An 11,990-nucleotide genomic window follows, 5' to 3' on the forward strand; every position below is an offset into this window, starting at 1 on the left:
TTGGGGACTGTGAGGTCTTTATTCTTCAAAACTACTTTGGCTATTCGGGAACACTTAGCTTTCCAGATAAAGTTGGTAATTAGTTTTTCCATTTCAGTTAAGAATGTTTTTGGGATTTGGATCAGGATTAGATTGTATCTATACATCGTTTTGTGTGGTATTGACATTTTCACAATGTTAAGTCTACCAGTTCATGAGCATGGAACGTTCTTCCATTTATGTAGTTCTTTTTTAGTCTCTTTTAGTAGTATTTTGTAGTTTTCTTTGTATAGGTCTTTTACATACCTGGTTAGGTTTACTCCTAGGTATTTTATCATTTTGGGGACTATTGTAAATTATATTGTTTTCTTGATTTCCTTTTCAGAGTTCTCTTTGTTAGTGTAGAGGAACCCCACTGATTTTTGTGTGTCAATTTTGTACCCTGCAGTTTTCCTGAAATTTTCTATTAGATACAGTAGCTTTCTTGTGAAATCTCTAGAATTTTTTGTGTATAGAATCATGTCATCTGTGAATAGAGATAATTTTACTTTGTCTTTTCCAATTTGTATGCCATTCATTTCCCTTTCTTGCCTTATTGCTCTGTCTAGGACTTCCAGTACAATATTGAATAAGAGTGGTGCTAATGAGCATCCTTTTCTCATTTCCATTCCTAATAGGGAGGCTCACTCTTTTTGTTGAGAATAATTATGGAAAGACTGAAGGAAGTTTTTAAGAGACAAAAATTTTTTCAGGTTTCATTTTAAAATACATTTTTCCATATCCACTATTTTCAAGCAACAGGATTTAAGATATAAAATTCAAATTGCAAGATATTTCTTTGCTCATATATCTCAAATGGATTTTTGAAAGTGGTTTAAATCTTGATCCCAATACAATTTTAAATTGTTTTAATCAAAGCTGGAAATACATACAAACATATATATATATATATACATATATATATATATATATATATATATATATATATATATATATATATATATATATATATATATATATATATATATATATACATATATATATATATGTATATATATACTGATTGACATAACTATGAAGATAATAAACTATGTTTCTAAATTAACTGTAGAAAATGCCTTCTGTGGTTCACTTTTATTTTTTTGTTTTGTTTTGTTTTATTATTGTACTTTAGATGAAGGTTTGCAGAACAAACTAGCTTCTCATTAAACAATTAGTACTCATATTGTTTTGTGACATTTGTTACCAACCCCACCACATGTCAACTCTCTCCCTTCTCGACCTTGGGTTCCCTATTACCAGCTTTCATGACCCCTCCTGCCTTCTAGTCCTTGCCCCTGGGCAGGTATGCCCATTTAGTCTCATTTTGTTTTATGGGTCTGTCTAATCTTTGGCTGATGGGTGACCTTCAGGAGTGACTTCATTACCGAGCTAAAAGGGTGTCCGGGGGTCATACTCTTGGGGTTTCTCCAGTCTCTGTCAGGCCAGTAAATCTGATCTTTTTTGTGAGTTAGAATTTTGTTCTACATTTTTCTCCAGTTCTGTCTGGGACCTTCTATTGTGATCCCGGTCAGAGCAGTCAGCGGTGGTAGCTGGGCGTCATCTAGCTGTGCTGGACTCAGTCTGGTGGAGGATGTGGTAGTTGTGGTTCATCAGTCCTTTGGACAAATTTTTCCCTTGTGTCTTTGGTTTTCTTCATTCTCCCTTGCTCCAGATGGGGTGAGACCGGTGGAGTATCTTAGATGGCAGCTCACAAGCTTTTAGGACCCCAGACGCTACTCACCAAAGTAGGATATAGAACACTTTATTCATAAACTATGTTATGCCAATTGAGCTAGACGTCCCCTGAGACCATGGTCTCCAGCCCTCATCCCAGTAATTTGATCCCTCAGGGAGTTTGGATGTGTCTATGAAGCTTCCATGACCTTGCCTTGGTCAAGTTGTACTGACTTCCCAGTATTGTGTGCTGTCTTACCCTTCACCAAAGTTACCATTTATTTATTTTCTAGTTAGTGTTTTTCCCTCAACACGCCTCCCCTCCCTAGTAACCATCAAAGATTGTTTCTTTCTGTGTGTAAACCATTTCATCAGTTTTTATAATAGTGGCTTCATACAGTATTTGTCCTTTTGTGATTGACTTATTTCACTCAGAATATTGCCCTCCAGATTCATCCATGTTGTGAGATGTTTTGCAGATTCATCATTGTTCTTTATTGTTGCATAGTATTCCATTGTGTGTATGTACCATACTTTGTTTATCCATTTGTTGGTAGGCACTTAGGTTGTTTCCATCTTTTTGCTATTGTGAATAATGCCGCAATGAACATGGGTGTGCATATGCCTAATCATGTGACAGCTCTTATTTCTCTAGGATATGTTCCTAGGAGTGGGATTGCTGGATTGTATGGTATTTCTATTTCTAGCTTTTTAAGGAAGTGCCGTATTGTTTCTGAAAATGGTTGCATCATTTTGCATTCTCACCAGCAGTGTGTAAGAGTTCCAAGCTCCCTGTAGCCTCTCCAACATTTGTTATTTTTCTGTTTTTTTTTTTTTTTGATTCATGTCAGTAATGTTGGGGTGAGATAGTATCTCATTGTAGTTTTGATTTGCATTTCTCTAATACCTGGTGATTGGGAACATTTCCTCATTTGTCTGTTAGCTGTGCTGCTTTTTTGTTTTATTTGGTTATGCCTGGGTAAGTGGGTGGGCAAGTTTTGTTGCTTGATCATCTGTGGGCATGATACTACTCATCACCTTGTCTAGGTGGGCATGACTTATCACTCAGTTGTGGTGTAGCAGGGCAGGTCCAGCAGGGGTGGATGGGTAGTTTGCAGCATGAACTGGGGCCAATGAGGGTGGCAGATGGGGCTAGGTTGGTGGGAGAAAGGAAATGAGGGAGAAGAAACAACAACTACAAAAAACAAAGACAGATACAAATAAACAAATAAATAAATAAATAACATGGCTCTGAGGGAGCTGGTCAGTGATAGTATTGCAGACCCGGGTAGGCCACCTGCAGTGACTCTCCAGCCCAGTGATGCAGCATGACCCCTAGAAAACGGGCGAGGGTGGTGTACAGGGCTGATTGGGCAGGAGAAAGAAAGGAAAGGAGAGAGAGAGAAGAAACAGAAAAAAAGAAAAAAACAAAGAACAAAGCAAACAAACTTAAAAATCATAGCCTATCAAGAAGGGGAGGGGATGGCATATGAGGCTAGCTGGGTAGGAGAAAGGAAAGGAAGGAAGGAAGAGAGAGAAGCAACAACAAAATAAACAAAAAAAAAATAAAAAAAAAAAAAAACAAAACCAAATCAAACAAACAAGCAAACAAAAAAATGGCACTGAAGGGGCTGGCTGGTGGGGTGGGGCAGACCCTGGCGACAGTGAGCTGGTGTCTCTCAGGCGGAGCAACTGGGGCCCATTTGAAAGTGGTGGAGGCCTTGTAGAAGGAAGAAGGATGGGGGGTGGGAAAGCGTGTATCCCTGGTTACTCAGTGCCCTGTCTCCTGTTGGAAGCTCTGTGAAGTTGCCTTCCCGTACTCCCTGTCTTCGCTCCTAGGTGGCTGTAGTCCAAGATGAAGAATCCCTGCTGTGTTAGCTGGTAAGGGACCTCCACTCTGTAGCTCTCCTCATTCTTTGTTCTCTGTCAGTTTCTTATTCCATTTAGTTCTTGATCGAGTTCTTTATTCCTTCATTTGATGCTTAGAGTTCCACGATTGACATTTGTATCTGTTTTACTTAGTTTTTTGGGTCTTTGTTGCAGAGGGACGACATGGTGGTTCTGTCTATAGTGCCATGTTGACTTCACCTTGAGTGGAAATATTTATATTACATTCTCTGGTTTTTTCAGTAGACTAAAATATTTCTTAATCGTCCTGGGTAATCACAAGGAATTTCCATTTCAGTTCTCTGCTGTCATGTGGTGACACCCTTGGGCTACTGATGTATTAAGAGCTGTGTTTGTTCCATACCTAAAATTTTTCCGTTCTGTATTTTTTCAGATCTTTACCTGACTTTTCTAGTTTTTTTTTTTTTTTAACTTTCATGGTTAAAAGATGCTGTGAATGTATCTGCCTGTAGTAGTCTTGACCTCATTTTCTTTTGTCTTTTTCTCTAAACTGCTGTAGACTCAGAATCAGCAGAATAACAGCATCTGATACCTACATTGTGCTTTACAGTTGTCTTAGTTGTCTAGTGCTGCTATAACAGAAATACCACAAGTGGATGGCTTTAACAAAGAGAAATTTATTTCCTCACAGTAAAGTAGGCTAAAAGTCCAAATTCAGGATGTCAGCTCCAGAGGAAGTCTTTCTCTCTCTGTTGGCTCTGGAGAAAGGTCCTTGTCACCAATCTTCCCCTGGACTAGGAGCTTCTCTGCACAGGAACCCCAGGTCCAAAGGACATGCTTTGCTCCTGGCACTGCTTTCTTGGTGGTATGAGGTCTCAGTGTCTCTCTGCTTGCTTCTCTATTTTATATCTCAGAAGACATTGGCTCAAGACACAATCCAATCTAGTAGATTGAGTCCTGCCTCATTAACATAACTGCCCCCTATCCCACCTCATCAGCATCATAGAGGTAGGATTTACAACACACAGGAAAATCACAACAGATGACAAAATGGTGGACAATCACACAATACCAGGAACCACAGCCCAGCCAAATTGATACCCTATTTTTGGGGGACACAAGTCAATACATGACAACAGTCTACAGTGTGCTTTCATATGCAGAATCTCACTTGACACATTTGAATGAGTAGGTATAATTACCATCAGTGTACAGATAGGAAAATGGAAGCTCAGAAAAGTTAAGAGATTATTCAAGCTAAGGTTTTTGACTTACCAAAAACCAAACCCATTGCCTTCGATTTGATTCCAACTCATAGCTATTCTGTAGGACAGAGTAGAACTTCCCCATGGAGTTTCCAAGGAGCACCTGGTGGCTTTGAACTGCTGACCTTTTGGTTAGCAGTTGTAGCACTTAACCACTACATCACCAGGGTTTCCATATGTATATATATACATATACAAATCTATATATATCTAGAACTGGGATTGTTGAATTTTATGATATCTCCAATTTTACTAGATCACTCCAAATTCTTTCCCAAAATAGTTATACCATTTCACAGTCTTCATTTCACACCACATTGAGGCTATGAGCGTTCTCATTCTTCATATTATTGCCAACATTTAATATTTTCAGACTTGTTAATTTTAGTCTTGTGTGTGTAGGGGTATCTATCTAATGATTTTAATTTACATTCAGCTGATTACTAATAAGACTAAGAGATTTTTAATATATTGATTGGCTAAATTGTTTCCTCTATTGTGAAATTCCTTTTCAAACTTTTCGCTCATATTTATTGAGTTGTCTGACTTGATACCGGTACCAGTTGCTGTCGATTCGATTCCAACTCGTGGTGTCAGAGTACTACTGTGCTTCCCAGGGTTTTCAGTGACTGATTTTTCAGAAGTAAATGCTCTGGACATTCTTCTTAGGTGACTCTGGGTGAACTCCAACCTCCAAACTTTTGGTTAGTAGCCGGTTTGCATCATCCAGGGGTTGTTGCTTATAGGAATTATCTATGTATTCTGAATAGGAGCCCTTTGTTAGTTATATCATTTCAACTATATTATCCCACTTTGTGCTTTGCCTTTTTGCTCTCTTACTATGTCTTTTAATGAATATAAATTCTTAATTTTAACAGAATCAAAATTACTCAGCTTTTCCATATGGTTAGTTCTTCTCATGTGTTAACACATATCTCCTAATCCTGAGGGAATAAAGATATTCTTTTATCTTTTGTTTGCATACATTTTCATTTATAAATATTTTATTTAGGATACTTGCCTGTACTTTCATGGGTGGGATTGGCCTGTGATTTTTCTTTCTGCTTTTGCATAGTTTTGATATCAAGGAGGTTTTATCATATAAAATTTTTAATGCATTGTGCTTCACATTTAGGTCTCTAACCTAACTGGAATTTATTTTTGTGGTAGTGTGAGGTAGTGCTCCAAGTTAATTTTTTTCTGTTGTTTTATCATCATTTATTGACAAGACTAATTTACAGTGCTACCATCACATAAATCAAGTACCTTATGTGCATTAGTCTGTTTCAGGTTTCTCAATTCTGTCATCCAAGCTCCGGAACACCATCAGTAGCCAGGTTGCACCCCTCCTAGAGGTTTGGGTCCCAGCTTCTCAAAGCTTTTTCTCCAAGCTCCTAGGTTCTGATAACCCTAACCTCTTCCTTTTGTCTCCCCAGACGTAGGGGTGGTGTGGGGGTTAAAGTTGTTTGCCAACTTGACTGGGCCATGATTCTCAGTGGCTTGGCAGTTATGATGTAGTTTGGCAGCTCTGTAATGACGTAATCAGCTCTATGATGAGATCTGCTCTGAACAGCCAATCAGTTGAAAGGGAGTTTCCTTGGGGGTGTGGCCTGCATCTAATATATGTGGGCTTTCTGGCAAAGCTCGTGGGCTTTTTCTCACTCTGGATATCACAGCTGGCTCCTCATCTGGCCTCCAGTTCTTGGGACTTGAGCTAGCAGCTTACCAGCGATCTTGGGATTCCTCAGCCTCTGCAGCTTGTGAGCCAGTGGCCTGCTGTCTAACCTGCTGATCTTGGGTTCACCAGTCCCTGAAGCTACGTGTAAGTCAGGAGAAACCTCTAGCCTGACCCATGGACTTGGGACTTTCGAGCCTCTACAACCACGTGAGCCATTTCCTTGATATGAATCTCTCTCTCTCTCTCTCTCTCTCTCTCTCTCTATATATATATATACGTTCATTTTACTGATTTTGCTTCTGTAGAGAATCCACTCTAAGACAGATGGTATCTGTTCCTGCAGTTACTTTCTCTTGTTACCTCAGTGTTCCCTGTTGCCTTTTCGTTCTTCTTGAAATCTGTTTAACCCGTTCACATTATTAAATTCGCTCTGTTAAATTATTCATTTTCTTGACTTATTGCACTGGTTAGAACCTCTAGTATAAGGCAGGTTTGTGGGTATCTTTGTCTGGTTCCTTATCTCAAATTGAAAACTTTCAACATGTCATAATTGAGTATGATTTTGCAGTAGATTTTGGTACTTCCTTAAAAATATTAAGAAAGTTTCCTTTTATTCCTGTTTTCTAAAAGTCTTTCTCATGAATGGATTTTTTTTTACCAAACATTTTTTCTCCATATATTGAAATAACAATATGAATTTTCTTCTTTAGTCAGATACTGTGGCTCTCTGAGTCTTCAGCCATCATTGCATCACTTGACCAGGACGTGTTATTTTTGTTATTTATTGGTGGAATTCACTGGCAAATATTTTGTTTAGGATACTTTCATATACTTTTATGAGTGAGATTGGTCTGTGGTTTTTATTCTGTTTTGATATCAAGGATATGCTAGCCTCATAAAATGAATTGTGAAGAATATTTGTTCTGTTCTTTGGAAAAGCTTGTGTAAGATTGATGTTATTTCTTTCTTGCATGTTCAGTGGGACTCACATGGTGAAGTCACCTGGTCCTTGATTTTCTTAGTGGGATGGTTTAGTTTATGGATTAAATTTCTTTATTAGTTATAAAATTATTGAGGTTCATTTTGGTAACCTGCATTTTTATAGAAATATGTTCATTTCAAGTAAAACTTCAATATGGGGAGCCATGTATTTTCTCATATTAATCTTTTATTATCTTTATAATGACTGCAGGATTTGTGGTTTTTTCCTGATACTAGTTGCTTGAAAGAAGTGCATCTATTATTAGCCTTTCAGATAACTAAATTCTGACTTTGTTGATCTTCAGCATTGTAGGTTTGTTTCTCTATTTTATTTCTGCATTTGTCATATTTTTTCCTTCTAATTTATTTTGATTTATTTTAGTTTCTATTTCTTAATTTTTTTTAGTCTTTTTTGCCTTTTTTTATTGTACTTTAGGTGAAGGTTTACAGGACAAATAGTTTCTCATTAAACAGCCAATACACATATTGTTTTATGACACTGGTTAACAACCCCACGACATGTCAACCCTCTCCCCTCTCTACCTTTTTTTTTTTTTGGTGAAAATATACATAGCCAAAGATACATCATTTCAAAAATTTCTACATGCACAGTTCAGTGACATCGATTACGTTCTTCCAGTTGTGCTGCTATTCTCACTTTAGATGAAGGTTTACAAAACAAAATGGTTTCTCATTAAACAGTTAGCACACATGTTGCCCTATGACAATGGTTAACAACCCCACTACATGTCAATACTGTCCTTACTCAGCCTTGGGTTCCCTATCACCAGCTTTCCTGTCCCCTTCTGCCTTCAAGTCCTTGTCCCTGAACTGCTGGGCCTCATTAGCCCCATTTGGTTTTATGGGGTGGTCCAGTCCCCGGCTAAACGATGAAGCTCGGGAGTGACTTCACCACTGAGCTAAAAGGGTGTCCGGGAGCCATACTCTCGCGGTTTCTCCAGTCTCCTTTAGGCCAGTAAATCTGATCTTTTTTGTGAGTTAGAATTATGTTCTACATCCTTCTCCAGCTCTGTCCAGAACCTTCTGTTGTGATCCCGGTCAGAGCAGTCAGTGGTGGTAGCCGGGCACCATCTAGCTGTACTGGACTCAGTCTGGTGGAGGCTTTGGTAGCTGTGGTCCATTAGTCCTTTGGACTAATCTTTTCCTTGTATCCTGTTCTCTTCATTCTCTCTTGCTCCTGAAGGGGTGAGACCAGTGGAGTATCTTAGATGGCTGCTCACAGGCTTTTAAAACCCCAGACACTACTCACCAAAGTAGAATGTAGAGCATTGTCTTTATAAACTGTGTTATGCCAATTGAGCTAGATGTTCCCTGAGACCATGGTCCCCACAGCCCTCCGCCAAACAATTCAGTCCCTCAGGGAGTTTGGATGTGTCTATGGAGCTTCCATGACGTTTCCTTGTACAAGTTGTGCTGGCTTCCCCAGTACTGTGTACTGTCTCACCTTTCACCAAAGAAACCACTTATCTATTGTATATTTAGTATTTTCCCCACACTTCTCACATCCCTGGTAACCAACAAAGATTGTTACTTTTTGTGTGTAAACTTTTTCATAAGTTTTCACAATAGCGGTCTCATACAATATTTGTCCTTTTGTGATTGACTTATTTCACTCAGCATAATGTCCTTATTTCTTAATTTTTTAAGATGGATGATTAGCTAATTAATTTCCAGATTTCCATTTTTTTCCTAATATACAATTTTTAGGCTATTATTTTTCTCTAATGAGCTCATTAATTCTTTCCCAGAAGTCTTTATTTTTTATCTTTTTACGAAGTTGGCAGACAAATGACAAACTGGAATAAAAAACTGTAACATTGTAACTTATCTATAAGTTTAATATCCATGAAAGAGAAAATGCATTCTCTTTAGGATCACTAAGAAAAGATTTTTTTTTTATTCTGTCCTTTTCTAATGACTTATTATTTTTTTCTTAACTATCCATTTCTCCTCCCCCCCCCCACCCAGCCCTTGGCAACCGCTAATCTTCTTTTGTCTGCATGGGTTTGTGTAATTAGATATTTCATATAAATGGGATCATACAATATTTTCCTTTGGTGTCTGTTTTATTTCTCTTAGCATATGTTTTTAAGGTTCATTCCCATGGCAGCATGTATCAGAAATTTATTTCTCTTTACAGCGGAATAATACTCCATTATACATATATACATTGATACCCAATCAAAACCCATGGAAGCAGCAGTCAAGAAATCAAATGACTTATTGTATTGGGCAAATCTGCTGCAAAGGCCTCTTTAAAGTGTTGAAAAGCAAAGATGTCACTTTAAGGACTAAGGTGCGCCTGACCCAAGCCATGGTATTTTCAATTGCCTCATATGCATGCAAAAGCTGAACAATGAGTAAGGAACACTGAAGAAGAACTGACACCTTTGAATTATGATGTTGGTGAAGAGTATTGAATGTAACATGACTGCCAGAAGAACGAACAAATCTATCTTGGAAGAAGCACAGCCAGAGTACTCTTTCGAAGCAAGGATGGCGAGACTTTGTCTCACATACTTTGGACAGGTTATCAGGAGGGATCAGCCCCTGGAGAAGGACATCATGCTTGGTAAAGTAGAGTGTCAGTGAAAAAGAAGAAGACCCTCAACCAGATGGATTAACACAGTGGCTGCAACAACGGGCTCAAACATAGCAATGACTGTGAGGATGGTGCAGGACCCGGCAGTGTTCCGTTCTGTTGTATACATAGGGTCACTATGAGTCAAAGTCGACTCAACAGCACGTAACAACAACATACGTATATACTACATTTTGTTTATCCATTCAGCTATTGATGGACGTTTGGATTGTTTCTACATTTTGGCTATTGTGACTAATGCTACAATGAACACTGGTGTACATGTGTCTGTTTGAGTCACTGCTTTTAATTCTTTTGAGTACATAGTCATGTGCCGCATAATGTCCCTTCTGGCAGCATCCGTGGCATATACATCTGTGATGTGGTGTGCACCTTCTGGGAGGGTGCCCACCAGCCCCTCTTAGTGCTCAACAGTTTTGGCCCCCATGGCATGCATGTGAAGCTCATGGCCATTATGTTCCAAAACCTGTTCCCCTCCATCAACATGTAGTGGGTAAATCTGAACACCATCAAACACTGCTGCCTCATCAACTAAAACTCCACTCCCTGGACCTGGATTTCCACCATTATAACATCAAAGTTGTCCTGTGTGCCCACGTGGCAGGATGAAGAAGCTTCTCCAGGAGAAGTTCCCCAACATGAGCTGTCTGCAGTATGTCAGTGAACTGCTGGCCATGGTCCGGGGCTGTCAGAGGGCAAGGCAGAGCCTGAAGGTGAGCACAACATCCCGGAGCTGCTCCAGGTCATCCCCACCAAGCCAAACCAAAACCGTTGCTGTGGAGTCGATTCCAACTAATAGTGACCCTATAGGACATAGTCGAACTGCCCCATAGAGTTTCCAAAGAATGCCTGGTGGATTCGAACTGCCAACCTTTTGGTTAGCAGCTGTAGCTCTTAACCAGTATGCCACTAGGGTTTCCCAGGTGTGTAAAATGCGGCCCAGCAGAGCAACTTGCAGCTCACTGAGATGGGTCCTCGGATGACACTGCAGCTCATCAAGATACAGGAGGGTGTCTGGAGGGGAAGGTGTTTTTCCAGTTTCCTGCACAAGACGGAGGAGAAGCTGCAGGCCATCCTAGCGGCCAAGGAAGAGAGACTGCCGCTGAAGGCCGAGAGGCAGGCCTGGCAGGCCCACAATATGCAGTGCAAGTGAGAGCAGCGAGAGGCCCACAAGAAGAAGAGCCTGGCAGGCGTGAAGAGGGCACGGGCAGAGGTCGATGGGGTCAGTGATACTGAGGACCAGTGGCCCACCGGAGGCAGAGTGGGCCAGCAGAACTGAGGAGGAGGAGGAGGAGAATGAAGCTGAGTATTTCCACCAGGCAGTAGGCGAGGAACCCGACTAGGTCATGGGCCCCGGGCTGACCAAGTGGAGACAGCCCGCAGGCCCTCCACACAAGAAGCAGCGGGTAAAGGATTAGAGGCCAGACCCAGGCGGTGACCAGACGCCTCCAAAGCCCAAGGACAGGTCCCTAGAAACAAGGCCAAGCTGGGGCCCAGAGGGGCTTCCTGGGGCCATGTGCAGGGCCGGGCCCAGCTGCTTAAGAGAGTGACTCGATTACATCTGAGAGATGCTTCCGCAGGACTCCAAGTGCAGCCTTTGGTTCCCTTTTATAAAGAGCTGTTTCCCTAACTCCACTCCCACCCCCATAATAAATGACACACATTCCCCAAAAGAAAACAAACAAACAAACAAACAAAACCTCTCTCTTTCTTTGGGGGATGCCCACAGCCCAACTGGGCAGCGAACCCACCCCGCAGGCAGCCCTCCCACCGGCGAGAACAGGCACCCCTGCCGCTGGGAGGAGTGGGTGCTCATCCTGCTCCCCAGTGCCTATGGTCAGCAGCATCGCGCCCTGCTTGGGGAAGACCGCTTCCCTGCTGCCTGGGCCTAGGGCCTAGG

The 11,990-nt window shown here is 40.7% G+C and overlaps 1 pseudogene; it reads left to right on the forward strand.

Moving 5' to 3' along the window:
• The first annotated feature begins 2,940 nt into the window (after positions 1-2,940).
• LOC101350899 (suppressor of SWI4 1 homolog pseudogene) lies at positions 2,941-11,433 on the forward strand (annotated as a pseudogene).
• Positions 11,434-11,990: the final 557 nt, after the last annotated feature.

Source organism: Trichechus manatus, unplaced genomic scaffold (genome assembly GCF_000243295.1).
Source record: "Trichechus manatus latirostris isolate Lorelei unplaced genomic scaffold, TriManLat1.0 scaffold00060, whole genome shotgun sequence".
NCBI classification, from domain to species: domain Eukaryota; kingdom Metazoa; phylum Chordata; class Mammalia; order Sirenia; family Trichechidae; genus Trichechus; species Trichechus manatus.